The following is an 18,309-nucleotide window of genomic DNA, read 5'->3' on the forward strand; positions in this document are numbered from 1 at the left end:
GGCATAAGACCCCACTCCCAGTCCACAAACCACCGAGAAACACTGGACAACATATAACAAACACCTTTTTAAATGCAGAGTCAGTGTACGAGGGAGTAAGAGAAAACCCAGGAGCCAGACACCAAAGGGACGTTGGAAGGCCAGAGATCGAGGGTGCTGATGCTCTGGCTGCGGGGGGGCAGAGAGTTCAGAGGGACACCTCCCACCCAAGCTCCTCAAAGGGCTCACGCTTCAGAGCAAGAATAGAATGCGTGCAAAAAAAAATCCACAAGGATAAAGGGAGAAGCAAATGCATTGGCTTAGGTTACGAATGAAAATGAAAGGTCTTCCCTGAGAGTTTGTAGCTGGCCCGACTCTATGTAGGTGCAGAGTTCAATTCACGTTGACGGCTCAACACGTGGGTGATCTTAGCCTGGACATGGGCCCGAGGAACCAGCACAAGCAAACGGAAACCCGCTAAGGATGCGGCCTCTGGGCAGGCCCACTGGGATGCCCCCAGGTAAACTCCTGCTGGACACCGGCTCACAAACCAGAAGCATAACATACAAAAAAAAAAACACAGTGCGCCAGAGAATGAGTCCCTGCCCAAGGACTTCAGATGCTAGCACGAGCAGATACAGACCCTAAACTAGTTACACACGAAACGTTAAAAGATACTTAAAAGACCTAAGAAAGGAACATGATGATGCCATAAAAAAAGAAAACAAGGAAGATTTGAAAAAGGACCAAAACAAATCTATATTTTTTTTCACCTTTCTGCCTTATTTTCCCAATCACAGCAGGAAGACCCTCCCTCATTTCTAAGGTCAAGTTCATACTGGTGCTCTTTGTTGGCCACCTCAGCAGCCCTCCACTGCCCCCAGGGACCTGGGCACAGAAACCGCAGGCCTTCCACTGAGCCTGGCACACACTGGGGCACATCTTCCCTGCGGCCTGCCACCGTGGTTTGGGACCAGTCACAACAAGTCAAAGGTCTGCCATGCCTGGAGCCCAGATGCCCATGGCACACCTGGCACTTAGCAGCTTCTCCTCCGTCAGCAGGCAGGTGGCAGAGGGAACCAGGTGTGGAGTGGACGCCACCCTTCCTCCACCTGGGCAGCTCCTCCCCCAGCATCTCCAAGCAGCCCCACAGCCGGCTCTGTGATTCCAGCCCTGAGTTGGGATCCCGCCCTCCCTCCAGCCTGTGGAACAACATGTCTAATTTTTATTCACGCCTTTTCAAGGTGTAATTTATGTACCCTAAAATCCACTTGTTGTAAGTGTGCAATTGAATGGGGTTTAGTATCATATTAGTGTTGTGGGGAGGCTATAATATAACTTTCCAGAAACTGGGGGTGCTTACAGGAGAAACGGATTTTCTCATACTTCTGGAGATGAGTCTAAAACCCGGGGGACAGCGAGGCCACCCCCCCTCTGCTGGCCCCAGAGAAGAACCCTTCCTTCCCGCTACCTGCTTCTAGTGGCCTTCGGTGATCCACAGCCGGTGGCAGCTCAGCTCTGGTCTCTGGCCCCACCTTCACGCGGTGATTTATTTTCCTTGAGCGCTGCTCTGTGTCTTCACAGATTCGGGACCCGTCCTAATGCAATACCACTTCACCTCAACTAATTATGTCTGCAAAGACCCCACTTCCACATCGGGTCATATTCTGAGGCTCCTGGTGATGATGAATTTTGGGGGGCACTCTTCAACCCCAAACGAGTACAATTCTATCACTCAGCCCACACTCACATACACAATCACCACCCAGTGCAACTACGAGTGTTGTATGATCGCCACCACATCAAATGTAGAGCCGTCACATTACCCTGAAAAGATTCTTTGCCCAAATATAGTCGCTTTCCTGTCCCGCCCTCCAGCACCGGGCACCCACGAAGGGATACTCCACTCCTCCAGGTTTGCGTTTTCTGGACACGCCCTACCTGCGGGATCCTACGGTAAGTGTTCTTGCCGGCCCTTTTCACTGAGGATGTCTTCAGGGTTCATCCGTGTCACAGCGTGTTCTTTTGCTGCTGCATGACAGTCCAGAGCGCGTCTACACTACGTTTTGTTTATTCGCTCGACAGCTGACTCACATTTACGTTGCTTCTGCTCTCTGGGCGTGGTGGGTAATGCTGCTGCCGACACTTGTGTGCAGGTTGTCGTGTGGACTGTGTTTTTGCTTTTTTCTGAGTAGGTTCCTAGGAGCAGAGTCCTTACTCACAGGGTGATTCTATGCTTGACATTTTGAGGAACTTCCGCACTGTTTTCCCATTTTGCAATCTCCACAGAAGGAGACGGAGCACAGGAGAGGAAGGGGTGCAGGCTGCGAAGACTCAGAGTTTAGGGTGAATGGCGCCTTCCACCCTGTACTGGGTGGCGCTGCGGGAAGTGAGCCCGCACCTTCCTGCCCGGCTGGATGCCTTCCGGCGGTGCAAGCCCCGGGCCAGCCTCTGCCTGCATCTCCGCCTCCGCCAGGGAGGAGCTGCGTGTGGTGTGGCAGGGTCCGGGGGGTGTCCAGTACATGCCACCTGGGAGAAGTAAGCACACGCAGGGACCGGGACACTGCTTCGCAGAGATCTTCAGCAGCCTCCCAAGCCCGTGTTCCCCCCTCGGAGATCACAAAGGCAGAAGGCAGCCTGGGCAGGGGCGGGAGCAGGCCCCATGGAGCTGGAACCTGAGACCGCAGTCCCCTCCCTCAGTCGTCTGCCTCACGGACGGAAGGGACCGAAGCCCTGGGCGTTCACCAGCCCCATGCAAAGGGGCCATTAACCGGTCTGCCTGTCCAGAGAGGCAGCAGGGTATGCACCCCCCGCCCCACCCCACCCCACGAGTGTCTTCTGCAGCGGATGACATCGGGGTGAAGCTCCAGGGGGAGCGGGGGGGAGGGGGAGGAGCGGACCACCCTCCCTCTCTCTCCCCTCCACTGCGGATGTTCCTGCTGTCAACTTCTCGCTGTTCACCGTCCAAGAGTTCTGGATGCTACTGAACCCCTCTGAAAAGGGGACGTGGAACCTGGACACCCTGTGTGTGCCCGGAGAGCTGGAAGGGAAGCTCACACCTCGACCAGCAGGACCTGGGCAGACGCGTTGGCCGCCTATGCCCTGGGCAGTGGGCCCCACCTGCTCTGTCCCACGGGGCCTTGCTCATGAGCCCAGCCGTCCCAGGGCACTGTGACACGTGTTCATTATGACTCTGCGACCACTTTTCTGAACCACTTTTCTGCCTCTATGGGGGAGGCAGGCCAATCCGTGAGGTTCTTCCAACGTGTCTCCTTATCACTTTTCAACACAGAGTGATTGCTTTAGGGTGGCATCATCTCAGTAAACCTCAGCCATGTATTTGTGAGAAAAACAAAACACCATAAATTGTGTCTAAGAACGCCAAAATAGCACTAGAGTATCTGTACAAAATGTCTGTCCTTTGCTTGGTTCTGAACTCAGGGGTATGGTTTATCGGGCCCTCTATAAGTAGATACGGGCCACTGACCCTGAGCAGAGATTTTCAGTGGCCTCCCCAAGCTCATTTTTCCTTTCTTTCCCAAGTTTTTAACAGGTGCCATGATATGAAATATATGCCCGAATAAAAGATTGTAACCTTTCTTATCGCTAGGTGTTGCCATATGACTGAGCTCACGGCAATGATATATCTGAGACTTTGGGGAGGCATGCTCAGCCGGCTGGCCTCCCTTCAGGCTGCCTGTACTTCCTCTGGAGCCAGCTTGCAATCAAGACCCGATAGCTGGAGCACGGGTAGCCATCTCGGACCATGAGGTGACGTGGACGATGGGAGCCTGGCTCCCTGATGATACCCTGGAGCTGTCCTCCCAAACTGGGCCTGACTCGTGATGTAAGAAAGAAATAAATCATTTTACTTATCCATTATTATTTTGAATTTTTCTTTAATAGGAGACTGAGAATTGTTTTGGGTTGACCTTAGCCATAGGTCTAGACTCTTCGGGGAAATATGGCCTATGCCCTGCATTGAAAAAACAATTTCTCTTGGCTGGCTCTGCAGAGAAGAATATAAGGACACAGTTTCCACAGCAGCACCCAGGTGCATGCTCGTCAGTTTGGGTCAGGTGGTCAGCAGCCTACAGGACATGGAAATCACTTAGTTGGAATCCACAGGTGTGCCACTGGCTCACTGTGTCGCCTTAGACAGCCACTTAATCACAGTGTGCCTCAGTTTCCCCTTTGTCAAGTGGGGATGATAGTCTTTGACAGGGTAACCGAAGCCAGCCCACAGCGCGGAGCCAGCGCTAAGAGAGCATGCGCCGACAGCACCTCCGTGGACCGGATCGTGGGGATCTGTCCCTGCCCAGCAGACGAGGGGCCCTCAGGTGAGGAATGGACCTGGGCTTTGTCTTTGCCGAAGACACCCTGCGTCTGGGCTTATGCTCACTAACCGACATATTTTTTTTTCACTTTACCGGAGGGCAAAGCCACCGCAAGTGACCTAAATTGCAAAGCTGTGACTAGATCTACTGGAAGCCCAAGTTTTCTTCTTGTTCTCCTCCTCAGAGCTGGGAAGCAGGAATCAGAAACTGTGATGCTCACATGCAGTTCAGCTTGGAAACGTGGTTCCCGGCCCCTCCAGGAAGCGGCTGGATTTCCGCAGCGCCCCCTCCCTGGGCACAGGACAGGGGCGCTCGGGCAGCAAAGCTGTGTTCCAGAAATCAGCCCCGCTTACGCCTGCCTCACTGTCATGGGAATCTGAAGGCTACGGGAGGGTTTCCCAGGGTCCAGTGTTCTCAAAGTGGAAAAGGGAATGTGTGAAATGGTCGGACACGAAAAATACAGATTGCTTGTGAGGACAGGCTGCATGTGATCACTCCCTGCATCTGCGTCATCAGGTCCTGTGTCTTCTAGCTGTCTCTCCTCTCTGTGTTCCAATGAGAGTGAACCAATGCCGGAATGAGGGCCCTGTCCTACCTTGTGAGATGTGCAGGGAGGGGATGTGCTGTGATGGCTGGTGTTCCCCTGGAATGTAATTCCCTATTCTCTTAAAACAACCCAAAAAGAACCCTTGCACCCCAATGTTCATAGCAGTACAATTTACAATAGGTAAGTGCTGGGAGCAAGCTAGGTGCCCATCAGTAAATGAGTGGATCAAAAAACTGTGGTACATTTACACAATGGAATTCTGTGCAGCAGAAAGAAAGAAGGAACTCCTTCCTTTGTGACAGCATAGATGGATCTGGAAGCATTATGCTAAGCGAAACAAGCCAGGCAGTGAAAGACAAATACCATATGATCTCACCTTTAACAGGAACCTAAACAACAAAACAAACAAACAAGCAAAATATAACCAAAGACACTGAAATAGAGGACAGGCTGACAGTGACCAGAAAGGAGAGGGGAGGGAATTTCAGGGGAGAATGGGAAGGGTTTACAGGAACAAATATAAAGGACACATGGACAAAAACTAGGGGGGGTGGAAATGGGAGGGAGGTGGGGAGGGAAGGGTAGGTGGGCTGGAATGGGAGTAAAGGACAGAAAAATGTACTTGAACAATGATTAAAATAAAATTAAAAACAACAACAACAAAAACAATCAGGTAGAAGAATCATTGTTACTCTCCAGGATAATACAGAATTGTTTTGAGGCCTTTTTTTTCCTGCCCCTTTCTTTTCTTAATAATGACAAACTTGGTGGCATTCTATATAGGAGACATACCTAGACCTAATCATGGATGTTTGGTTTAGGTTTGTCCATCTTCCTCTGCAAAACATGTTTCTTCTTTTTCTTTATATTTCTCCTTTGGAAGAGGGCCCCGCCAACATGGGTGTATTCACCTGGTTAATACATTCTGTGTTTGATCAGAAATATGCTGGCAAGCCCACGTGCTCTTACCCAAGCCAAGCATCTCTGGCCCTTTAAAAGGACGCTCAGAGGATTCGTGGAAACGGATCATTATCAGGCTCTTCTCAGTGCTAATGGCAGAGCCTCGACCTTTCCCCTTGTCACAGTCAGGGGCACCGAGAGATGTCAACCCATCAGTGGAGCAGTGCTTCCTGCATGGACCCCTGAAGGGTAACAAACGGAGGGGTGTGGAACAGGCCCGGGGCCGAGGAGCGGCTGTGCCCGCCCTGCTGGCGGAAGCAGAGAAAAGCCAGGCCGAGCGGGCTCTGTTCAAAGCCTGCGTGCTGCGTGCTGCTCCTGCAAAATGGGCCCCGAGGAGGGTGCCGTGTGACTTCGTTACGTATTAATTCACAAATCTCCCCCGTAATCAGGACACCGTCTACCGGCCCCTCACGTTCAGCAAGTCTGCAGCCTCATGGCAGAAGGGAGCCTCCTCTGACCCACTTTCGAGCGGCAGAAAGAGGCAGCGGTGCGGTGGCTCCGCTGGGACCAGCCGAGGAGAGCTCATGGCGTGCACTGCAGCCCAGCCCCGCGGGCCAGTGACGGTGCCTCGTCAGCCTGAGGTCGGAAGGGGGGCATCTACACCCCTGAATGTGGCCGAGGCCAGGGATCAGGGCTGCTTCCTCTCTCCGTCCCCATGACTGGCTGTCTGTCCTTGGCCGGAACCCCACAGGGAAGGTCACGTCCCAGCCCCATCACAACGGAGGCACTGAGAAGTTGGGGAGCTTACCAAGAGCAATAGCTAACCTTATTGATAACGGCAAACCTACCGACGCGAGCAGCGCATCACTGCATCCCCGGACAGGCAACTCCGCAGTGGATCGGCGCATCCACTGGCTTTTTCAACCCAAGGCGGAATGACAGCTGGAGTTAACTAATCATGGGTATTGACAATTCGTCCCAAAGTATGCCGTCCTGTTTTAATGGCTCCTCCCATAATACAGAAGTGGCGCAAACGCACTTTCATTTCTTTCTCCCTCTCCAGCTCTGCTTACAATACCACCAGAAAAAGGAATGAAAGAAAATACTAAGCACCCTGGGTAGACAGCCTGCCTGTCACGATCACCTGGTTCGATCCCTTCACTTCACGGAGAAGAAGAGAGGGAACCAGAGAAGAGGAATGAGCACCAAAGGCCCAGATCCAAGAGTCAACCAGGATCTGACTTAAGGACTCCCACTGCAACACCATCATCATCATCATCATCATCATCATCATCATCAGGAAGGACCCCCAGCATAGAGCGTCACCTACTTTCCGATGCCCGGCACTTCCCGTGTTTGAGCAGGAAGCCCCTCCGTGCATCCAAAGGGTCAGAACGGAGGTGGGGCATGCGGGGGCGGGACCACGAGCAAGGCTGTCCCAATGCCCAAGCTGGACAACGGAGGCAGGGCCACGTGGTTTTCCAGCTGCGAGGGTCAGGGAGGGACATATTCTGACACACCAACATTTTAAACTGCTTCTTCGGCTGCTTTATGTTGTAAACACCCCCTCCCCGAATTTGACTAGGAGATCTTTCAGACACACAGAAAGTTGGGCAGCCACGCACCCAGGGCCCGGATTCCACAGTGGACCTTCTGCACACAGACCGGACCTGGAACAGTTTTCACCACCCTCTCTGCAGTCGGTCCAAATTCAGGGCATACACACTTTTCATCACTTTACTGAATACAGAGCTAGGTGAGAACATGAGTCAGTGAGTGTCTCAGAAGTCAGGCCCCGAGTGGGCAGCCCTCTTCCTGAATTCTGCAGCTCGGGGCGGGGCTGCTGGGGTGCTGGGGGCGGGACCCTGGCTGGGGGTCTGGGGGCCTTGGGATCTGGGGGCCTGGCTGTGCGCCTCTTTTACTGGTCACATCAGAAGAGGGGGTGAGTCAGGGTTCTTAGGATGCAACCCTAGCAGTGGAATTGCTGGGTCAAAAGGCAGATGATCTCACCTTTAACAGGAACCTAAACAACAAAACAAACAAACAAGCAAAATATAAACAAAGACACTGAAAGAGAGAACAGGCTGACAGTGACCAGAGGGGACAGGGGAGGGAATTTCAGGGGGAAAGGGGAAGGGTTTGCAGGAACAAGTATAAAGGACACGTGGACAAAAACTAGGGGTGGGGTGTGGAAATGGGAGGGAGGTGGAGAGAGCTGGGGGGGGGTGGGCTGGGATGGGAGTAAAGGACAGAAAACTGTACCTGAACAACAATTAAAATAAAATTTTTTAAAAAAGGGAGAGAAGACACCGAGAGCAAGCAGCTGGGCTCCAGCCTCCTGCCATCCAGGGACATGCTGCTACCAGTGGGCAAGCCCGCTGGCTGCCCAGGGCCTCAGTCTTGTCACCCGACACCTGGCAGAGCTGGGGTGGGTTTGGGAATGATTCCTGAGAAGCTCCCCAAGTGACCCTAAATAAGCCTAGATTGAAACAACGCCGCTGGGTGGTCCCCGAGGCCTGTCCCCGCCCCGGTTCTCCTCACCTGTCCCTTTCTCTCCCTGGCCTCCACTTTCTTCAGCTCCCTTTCTTTCTTCTCTCTTTCCTCCCTTCCCCATTTTCACCTCTCTTGCTCTCCCTCCCCCCCCCCCCCCCCAATTCCGTAACAACAACCATAGCTGCTTTGCCTGCATACTGACTGTAAGTCAGGGACTACCCCACATTCCATGCATGTGTTTACTCCACACAACAACCGGATGGGGTAGAGATTCGGGCCCTAGCAAGGGCCCAAGACACATTTCCGAGCACCACTTGAAGCAGATTCCGAATGGGGCTGTCATGCGTGTGAGGGGTGCGGAGAGAACAGGCCTGGCAGGGTCATCGCCTTTAAACCGGTATTAACAGATACGTCCACGCACATCATCACAGAGAACCAGACACCAGACAACTGTTCTCAAGGGGGGAAACGGAGATTAAAACAAGAGCATTTCCGGATTCATTTTATACTTGGCGTCTCCCCCCTCCCCTTTATTTATAAACAAAGAGGCAGAGAACCAGAGGGTAGGAAACTGGCTAAACCAGACCCCATTCCCTCTGTGCCCCCCTGCTAACCAAAAGCTCTATTTCATCTGAGTTTCTGAAACATCAGTATCACCAGAGCGCTCACACGGCTTCTTTCGTCTCCAGGACAATGGCTCCCCCTGCCCCTTCTTCCTCACTTCCTCCAGGGTCTGAGGAAGCAGCTAAGTGGGTCTGAGCTGAGCCACTTGCAGTGCATAATTCACTGTGCGTCCTCCCACGTCCCAGACCCCTTTACTGAAACACACGCCCTCCCAGACACAGAGCACGCGTGCTCTCAGCGGAGAAGGGGGTTCTCTACCATTAGGTCACGCGGACACAGGGTCGGGGAGGCAGGTAACTAGCCTGAAGCATCCAACTTGTAAGTGGAAAACCCAGAAGGCACCCAGGCCTTCCGAATCCAAGTGCAGAGCCTTCTTGCCTCCTCATAGGAGGACCCGGGCTGGTCCCCAGGGGACAGGACCTCCGCCCACAGGGGCGTGGGGCAGCCAGAGCCTCCTCGGCAGCTCCTCCATCGGGGGCTGAGTCCATTCGGGGAGACAGACGCCCCAAGGCATCCTGGACAGCTCCGTTTCCCCGGCCGAGAACTAGGCACCCCAGCATCTCTGCTGTGACCCCGCTGCCTATGTGAGACACGGGGTCGGCAGGACCGGCTACGGGGGCTCGGAGAACCCGGAGCAGAAAGACAGCATGGGGGCCTTCGTTCCAGCAGCAGGAAAAGGGTGCCCTTCGAGCTCTGGCCTAGAAAGCTTTTTCCGTTCTTCTGGGACCTCTATTTCCATGTCACAGTGATTCGTAGTTTCTATTTAATGTCCTGCTCCCTCAAGGTCGGGGCCGAGTTCAGGGCTGACCCTCCCAGGAACCCGGGACTTGACCTGAGGTTTGGCATGTCGTGGACATGTCACCAGCTGCCAGGGCTCCCTGCAGGTGACTGCCACACCCAGGGTTTGGACGGATGACTCCCAACGTTCGCCGAGTCACCCTCTGACAGCTCTGTGGCGTGGCTGCCTCTGGGCGGGAAGAGCGGCCCCCACGCCCTCATGAAGCCTGACCCCGACCTCCCAGCACACACCCAGGTCCCTGTGGGCGAAGACCTTCAGTGGCCACTGGGTGGATGTGGAGACGTAGGGGCCCGGGGCCTGGGGCGCAGGAGAGAACCCATTCTGGGGAGGCGGGAGGTGGCTGGAGGTGGACGATATGGGAGCTAAGGCTCCGGGTCCCCAGTTCCCGCCCCATGGTTCCACTGGACTTCACTTTAAAACACAGGTTTAAAGACAAAATGATTCAGAATTTCAAGGTGGCAGCCAAAGACCATGAAACCCCCAGTGCAGGGCCCCTGGGGGCTCAGGAACCCACGTCACTGTACTGGTCACACAGCCCGGACACTGGGCCTGGGAGCTGGTGAGTGCCCAGCCTCCTAGGCAGCTGCCGCTGTTTCCCTCGGTCCCCTTTCTGACCCGGTGCCGCCGAGCAAGCAACACAACCTGACACCGTGACCGCGTCAGCACGTCACCGGGGGCTGTCCCGGAGCCCACAGCCGCATTTCCCAGTCACCGCCAACACGTGTTCTGCTCAGCAACCCGAACATAAAACCTGCCGTTTTAACCGCTTTTAAGTGGGGGCCGTTCAGTGGCATTCATGCATTCATGCTGGCCTCTTCCCCAGCGCAACCTCTGCAGCCACTAGCACTCACTGCCCTCTGCCCGCTCCCCGAGCCCCCGGCCCCACCATCCCCTCTGTCCCCACGGACCTGCCCACTCCGGGGCCTCCTGTAAGAGGACTCGCGCAGTACTTGTGCTTTTGCGACTGGCTTGTTTCACATGGCGTAACGTTGTCGAGGTTCACTCACATGAGAGCATGTGTTGGGATCGCATTCCTCGTTATGCCACATGTGATTTATCCATTCAAACGTGGCCCATTCCAGTGCGGACCCTTGGGTTGCCTTTCCGTTTTGGCTATCGTGACGAATGCTTCTATGATCACTTCTATGATACAAAGTGTGAGTCTTGAAAATGTCTGTGGTCCCTGGCTGTTGTGGCTCAGCGGGCTGAGCACTGGCCTGCAAACCAAAGGGTCGCTAGTTCGATTCCCAGTCAGGGCACATGCCTGGGTTGTGGGCCAGGTCCCTGGTAGGGGGGTGCGCCAGAGGCAAGCACACATTGATATTTTTTCTCCCTCTCTTCCCCTTTCTTTAAACATAAATAAATAAGATTCTTACAGGAGAGAGAAAATGTCTGCCCCACTTTGCTAGAGGAAATGGTTTGCCTGAGTGTTCTCCGGCCTTCGCAGGCCGCGGTTCTCTCTCCTCTGGGCTCTCTGCCTCTTGGCCTCATCTGCATTTCCTCGTCTGGAAGAACAATGAGCCCCGCAGCCTCCGGGCTGCGATGAGGATTAATGAGGTTGCCAGCGTGGGGCCCGCTGAGTGTGTCGGCAGGAAGACCCCCGCAGAACCGCAAAGTGCTGCTGCTACCGCGGCCTCAGAATCAGAAATTCCTCCCGTGCACGCACTCGCCGTTCATCAGAGTTGGAGCAAGCGAGGCTGCCCACTGGGCAGCTCCGATCGCCATGAAGGAAATGACTCCTCCAGCCAGAAATTAATAAGTTCCTAGCACGTACAGAAACATCTCCTCTGCTGGGCTACTGTGCTTACATAATGAAGTTACTTTGATTATAACCATTAATCAGATGTGTGTTTCCGAGCGGCCGGGGGGCTGTGCTTGATGTCCGACTTGAGCAAGATTGACAGCGTCTCCACTTCCTGGCAGCTGGGCCGGGGCCTGGTGACGTGATGAATTGTGTCGGCAGCGTCAACACTTCGGTTTTGTATTATATTCGCTCTGAACTTCTTCCAAGTCACATCATTGGACGGAAGTTGATTTATTTTGCATGGCAACTATGAACACGAGCCTCAACACATTAAAGGCAGCATCCACACAGATACGGGCAGGTCATTCCTTCCTTCCTTTCTTTCTTGTCTGCTCAGGCACCCAGAGGCTGCGTTTGGCTAATAACACTTGTTAATAGTTAGGTTAAAAAGCAGTTAAGTAGACTTTGATTTTCTGCCATCAGTGACAGTAAAAAATAAATTTAAAAATGTATGTATGAATGTGGACTATATTATTAAGAAAAAACGGATGGGGTCCAGAATATTAATTTGAAGAAGTAATGGTTAGAAAAAATAACAGGTGTGTTCTCCATCCCCCAAGACCATCCCCGGGGACCCTTGAGTCCTGGCACGCCAACCGTCCGATCGTCCGCCTGACGTTTCTTCCCTGGCGTGGCTGGTCTTCATGACCAATGGATACAGCAGAAGGGCTGGGGAACCACTCTGCGGTCCGGGGATCAGAGGACGGCAGCTTCCGTCGTGAGCCCTGAAGTTCTTTCTCTCTCCAGGGAGTGCCTGGCGTCACATCCCCAGGACACCCGGCTGGCCCAGGGATAGCACCGAGAGGGAGGCAGGTGTCTGGCCGACGGCCCACAAGGACCCGAAGATGGCCAACAATCCGTGCTGGAGCTCAGACAGGCCGAGCCTTCTTGCCTTCTAAAGCAACGGGCCCCGACCTTCGTGGCTCCCGGGACTGGGTTTGTGGAAGATGTGGGGGGCGTGGGCGGGGCTCAGGTGAGCTCTGCCAGCTTGCCCACTGTGGGTGGGTGGGTGGAGGGGCAGAGCTCAGGGGAGCTTCCCTCGTGGTCAGGTGGTTGGGGACACCTGTCCTATAGGGTTCTGATACAATTCCTGGAAGACAAGAAGTTTCCATGGAAACAGAACCGGCAATTGCCAGCGGATGCACACACAGAACAGTTAGGTATAAAGCCATGTTCTAACTTTCGAGCAGGTGCTTTCCATACAGCTGGTTAGCACGGAGAAGCGAGGAGAAGAAGGTAAACCACATCCCCACTAATGCTCCTGGTGGTGGCCAGCCTCACGCCCTGCTGGTGCCAGCTCCCTGGTACTCAGGGCAGGGTCTCCTCGCAGCTCTGCTCGAGCCACCTCTGTCTCTAGGACGTTCCAGAAGCTTCTTCCACCTGAAGATTCTTGTGCAAGAGGGACCAGCGCCCAGGACTTTGGTCCTGCAATCCCCGTCATGTTTTTAATTTCTGACATTTCATCTTTTCTTTGAAGCCATTGTGACCACTAGGTTTTTGTGTCACCGCCCACTCGCCACGCCCCCTCTTCACCAACGCTGGCTCCCCATTTGCTCGCACACACTGCACATGTGTTGTTGTTAATTCGGTCATCTGGATTTGGTGGTATATTTGGTTTACTGTATTCGGTTATCATTTTTCCTGCATTGTCTTTATCATTGGATTATGCTGGCATCAAGACCTTTTAGAGACACCTGGTGTACTAATGATGATGATAATTATAGCTAACATGAATTAAGTCTTCTGCTGAGAATTTTATGAGCTTTTAATCTTTACAGCAACCCTAGGAGGTCGGTGCTATTATTAACCTGATTTTAAAAGTGCAGTAACTGAGTGAGGCACAGACAGTCTGAACGTCTCGTGGAAGGTCACAGGGGTAGTAAGTGCTGGAGCCAGAGAATGCCGACAGCACATGCTTTTCCCGCCTGGGTGCGCATCCGTAAGATGCAACCAGGGTGTCTTGCCTGGTGTTGAGTTGTATATACGATACGATCTCATTGCCTGTCTTGTCTTGTGTCTTTGTTCATTCTGTGCTATGTTTGTGTGATATCGACAACATATATGTATATCTATAGATAAAGATACATGTACTATCTGTACCTGTACATATACCTGTATCTATATGTATGGTGCTTACAGGTGTTTTCATGTCTGTATACCATTTCTTCGTAGAAATATTTCGCAGTTTATTTATTCACGAGGTTTCAGACATTGGCCATTGCAAACAAGGCAACTACAAACATTTTTGCCTGTGAACCCTGGACACTCATGCATGAATTTCTCTCAGGAGCATTCAGACAGGCAAAATCTCTATTCAAGGTATATACGCATAGCTCCAAAGTTATGAGACAATGCTGAACGGCTTTCGACAACAGCTGTACAAGTGTGCAATCTGATCATTTATCTTTGTTACTAATTTGTCTACAACAGTGGTCCCTGAACAGGCCACACAAGTATCCACTGGGAACTTGCTAGAAATGCAAATTCTGGGGCCAGGAATCTGTCTGAAGAGCACTCCAGGTGAGAACCGCCTTTGCAGCTGGTCCTTGCACCATCCCTCCCTCACCCCCATCACACCTGCAGCCTTACTCGAGCCTCCCGAGCGAGGGCGCCGTGGAACCGGTGCAGGACTGGTAGTTAGAGGAGCCGGCTCTCAGCTCTGGTCTGCCGATACACGGGTTACGAACTTGGGTGAGTGCTAACCCTCCGAGCTGATAACTCAGCGGGACCGTGGTGACACTCCCTCAAAACAGAGCAGCCGCAAAGACCCAATGCACAGAAAGTCCTTGGTAGATGGCACAGGGCTTACAATACTAGTTACATTGTCTCCAGCTGGCATTTGCATCCACAAGTTGCTTTTGGAAGTGGATTTACATGCCAGCGAGGCTGAAGGTATGTGTTTGCAGGCAAGAACCAGAGGGGAAAACAAACAGTGTGAAGGGAATAGTATCAGAGGGACTGCGAAGACTTAAATGTGATGTGCGGTTTTATAAAGCTTGAGCAATAAATAAAATAGATTTAAAAGTACGTTACACTTTTGCACACTTTACATGAAGTATTAATAGACTTGGTAAATAATGTGGCCCCTAGAATCCAAGCTCTTGACCTTATCTCAAAACGGTGGCTACTCCTGAAGTAAAGAATACATGGACATGCACAGGGAATTTGGGGGAAAGTGTGCATATAAATGTGAAGCATCATTTTACTGATCGTCCAGTGCATTGTCAATATTTCCTTGGGCTGAAACAGAAATCTCTCTCTCAACTGGTGACTTTAGAACAGCTCAGCTCACTGTCTTGCATGTATTTCAGGAGCTGCATTGACTGCTGAGTTACCAAATAACTACATTAAAATAATACAGACCCATTTGGTTATGGAATGAAAGACAGATACAGCCGAGACCTGGGTGAGGAGGTTGGAGGCAACGAAATGCCCCTAACCCACGCAGTCCTCCCCAACGACCCAACTGTGCCCAGTGGTAGCACGTGAACCCCAACCATCCCCAAGTGCTCAGATGCCTCTTTGAAGTGTAGTGTTGTATATAAAAAAGTTAATTTGCCAGTTTAGTTTTTCATATGTAAGCAATCTCTTAGGCTTTTTTTTTGGCGGGGGGAGAAATCACTTAAGGATCAAAGACTGGTCAATGCTCGGATGAAGCGTGGGAAGAAGTGTGCATTGACCTCCACGGCCCACGTCTTCTTAAAGACACGGCCCTGGTGTTTGAGGCCCCGGATTTCAGAGAAGGCTGGCACACCACTGGAGAACCACAGTGGAATCACAACCCCCACATCCACCTCCCCACTTTCTTGCGGAAGGAGGCAGCTCCTTTGATGGAAAATACTACTTTACTCATTCCAGACCACACTGAGGGTGCCTTAGTTTTCCAATGGCAGCAGTCACGTCCGTTCATCCCATCCCACTTCCCCACCTCGGAAATGCGTCGTGCTCTCTTGGACAAAACAAACCAATGAGCAAAACAGAACCAGAGACGTGGAGATAAGGAGCAAACTGACAGTGACCAGAGGGAAAGGGGGAGGAGATAACTGGGAAAAGAGGGGAAGGGTCTAGTCAAGGAGCATGTACGAAGGACTCATGCTGATGGACAACAGGGTGGGGGTTGACTCAGGGAGCGGGGCGGGGGGGGGCAGGGGAAAGCAATGGGGAAATATTGGGGACAACGGTAATTGAACAACAACGAAAAAAAATCACCGAGGGAAGGAAAGAAAATGCCCACAAAAGTAATAAGAAAGTAAATTAAAGGTAAAAGGTGTTTTGAGCTCTGTAGCTGTACAGCTCCGCCTGTTCCCCCCATTTCTGCCCTGACTCCCCGACCCTGGGGCCAGGGCCTCCTTGTCTTTTCTGGTTTTGTAAAGAATAAACTTTACATTTTTAGATAGAGACTGTCTCATACACCCCATACCCAGTGTCCCCTACTGTACACCTCTCCCATGAAACAACTGGCGAACCGATATTGACACGTTACTATTCGGGTTCCCTGGGTTTTTACCGAACTCACGTTTTCTGTCCCAGGACCTCGTCCAGGGCGCCACGACACATCCACTCCCTCGCCACATCTCCCCGGGGCCCCGGGGCAGGGGCGGTTTCTCAGGGTTTCCCTGTCGCTGGTGACTGGAAGTTTTGAAGGATGGCATGTTGTGCAACGGTCCTCAGCGGGGATTCGCCTGAGGTCTTACTCGTTATGAGACTGAAGAAATAAGGAGTTTTCCTGAGGGGAAGGCTGTGGAGATAAGATGCCATTCTCCTCACGCCAGGTCAAGGTCCCATGCTGCTAACACGACACCGCTGCGGGAGCTGACCTCGGTCACCTGGCGGAGGTCATGCGTGTCGGGTCCCCCCACTGGGAAGTTACCCCCCCACCCTCTCTCTGCGGGGCACACTTTGGAGGAAGTCGCCATGTGCAGCCCACACTTAAGGATGAGAGTTTTCCAACACCTCTTCGAGGCAGTGTCTACGTAAACCATTTAAGTTCTTTTACCAGGGCAATTTGTTTGCTATGCCTATTTATTTATTCAGTCATTTATTTATATCAGAATGGACTCATGGATATTTATTTCGTACTTTGGGTTATAGCCCAATATTAGCTTATTTATTTTCTTGCTCAAATTCTCCCAGATTTAGCCATGAAACGTTCTTTCATTTGGCCCCCGTGTCCCTTGGCCTACTGTCATCACTGTTGCTCCTTGTTTCTTTCTTTTTTTCTCCTTTCCTCCTCCCTCCTTCCCTCCCTTCCCTCGCTAGTGCGCAGTTGCAGGACGTGGACACAGATGGAATCCCCCCCCCCCCCCCGCCCCGTGTGTGGGCTGACCTGTACCCTGACCATGAGTCAGACAAAACCCTGCATCGTGGACTAGGGCAGTAAATTACACATTTGTTGTTATGACCCTAAAGATGGGAGGAATGTGGAAAGAATTACAATTTAATGAAGGCCAGAATGGATTTGTCGAATCAAATCACGTGGCTCAGCCCCCCCCCCCCCCCCCCCCGGGGAGTAGCGGGAGCGCTAGGCAACCAGCGGCGTGACGCAGGGGGCGTGGAGCGGGACAGAGCCCACCCGGATTGCGCAGCCACCACAGCGCAGGATGGGGCTGGGTCTCAGAAACAGGATTCCCGTCGCTGTCCCTACGAGGGGCTTCCCTCGTTGTCACCAACCTCAATCCAACGAGCCAATGCCCCCAAAGGGCCTGAGGAAGGGGCCCTCAAGTGTAGACACATCATTTTCCTCGCCAGATAAGCATCTTCTAGCTACCGAAACCAGAGTTCAGTACAGGAATGTTTTAGAGGAAAGAGTCCAAATTTGATCACTTCTTTGACAAAAGCTTTGTGCAGTATAAATGTTTATGAGCTTTGTGAGTGTTTCACACCAGATCCGTAATTCTAATTTTAATGTGTAATTGAGTAATTGACTTAGACAAGTGATAATGGGTAGAACTCTTACCGAGGTTAGATGCAATAATGTCACATTTAAGAAATCATCGCAACAACTAAATTTACTTGTAAGTTTATTTGATTTATAATAATTATTGGTATCCCTAGAAAGCTTTTATCAGTCAGATAATTGGACGACCTAAAAAGCATATCAAATCTATTTAATTTATAAATACAGTTTAATCTGCCAAGATGAAAAATGAACTAAATTTATAAATGGGACTAACCATTACTCAAAAAATCCCTTAAAAGGACTTGTTCAAATTTGCTAGATTCATCTGGAGAATAATAAAATTTGTGAGCTGAACTAAAAGCTAAAGGAATATCCAGTGTTTCTGCACTTACGACTTTAATAAATGGTCATATTCATTTTTAAAGCCAGAGCCGTATTTAAAATCATTTGTTCTTTACTCAAAAGTAGCTGAGGGCACCCAGAAAATTAAACACTTAAATCTGAGGAAGTAAAGAAAAGTCATCCATGATGCAACCGCAAAAGGCGGATCCAATCCGATGTTTGCTCACTGTGTTTGCAATGGCACTCTGTATGTGCACAGGCACGTGTGAGCACATGCACACACAAGTACTTCTATGTAAATGGAAACACACGACCTATGCGGCTCACTTAATTACGGACATTCCTGCCCCTTGGCCCTATTTTCCTCTGCCTCTCTGCACATGTGCACAAACTCCCTCATCCCTGGGTGAGGGGGCTTGGAGGCGGACTCCTCTCTAACCCCGTGTACGCCTTTTCCCATTTGTCTCTGTGCCCATATAATCCTGCACACACATGCACACATGCACACAGTGCACGGTGTTCTGGTCACAGTCTACTTAAAGGAGTATTTACTACACGTTTCTTTGCATATTAGTTTTTTCATAT

The 18,309-nt window shown here is 51.7% G+C and overlaps 1 protein-coding gene across 1 annotated transcript in view; it reads right to left on the reverse strand.

Moving 5' to 3' along the window:
* DSCAM (DS cell adhesion molecule) overlaps positions 1–18,309 on the reverse strand; it is a 532,016-nt gene that overhangs the window by 123,385 nt on the left and 390,322 nt on the right. The gene's annotated exons all lie outside the window — the stretch shown is intronic.

The sequence above is a fragment of the Phyllostomus discolor genome, chromosome 2 (assembly GCF_004126475.2).
Source record: "Phyllostomus discolor isolate MPI-MPIP mPhyDis1 chromosome 2, mPhyDis1.pri.v3, whole genome shotgun sequence".
Taxonomy (NCBI): Eukaryota; Metazoa; Chordata; class Mammalia; order Chiroptera; family Phyllostomidae; genus Phyllostomus; species Phyllostomus discolor.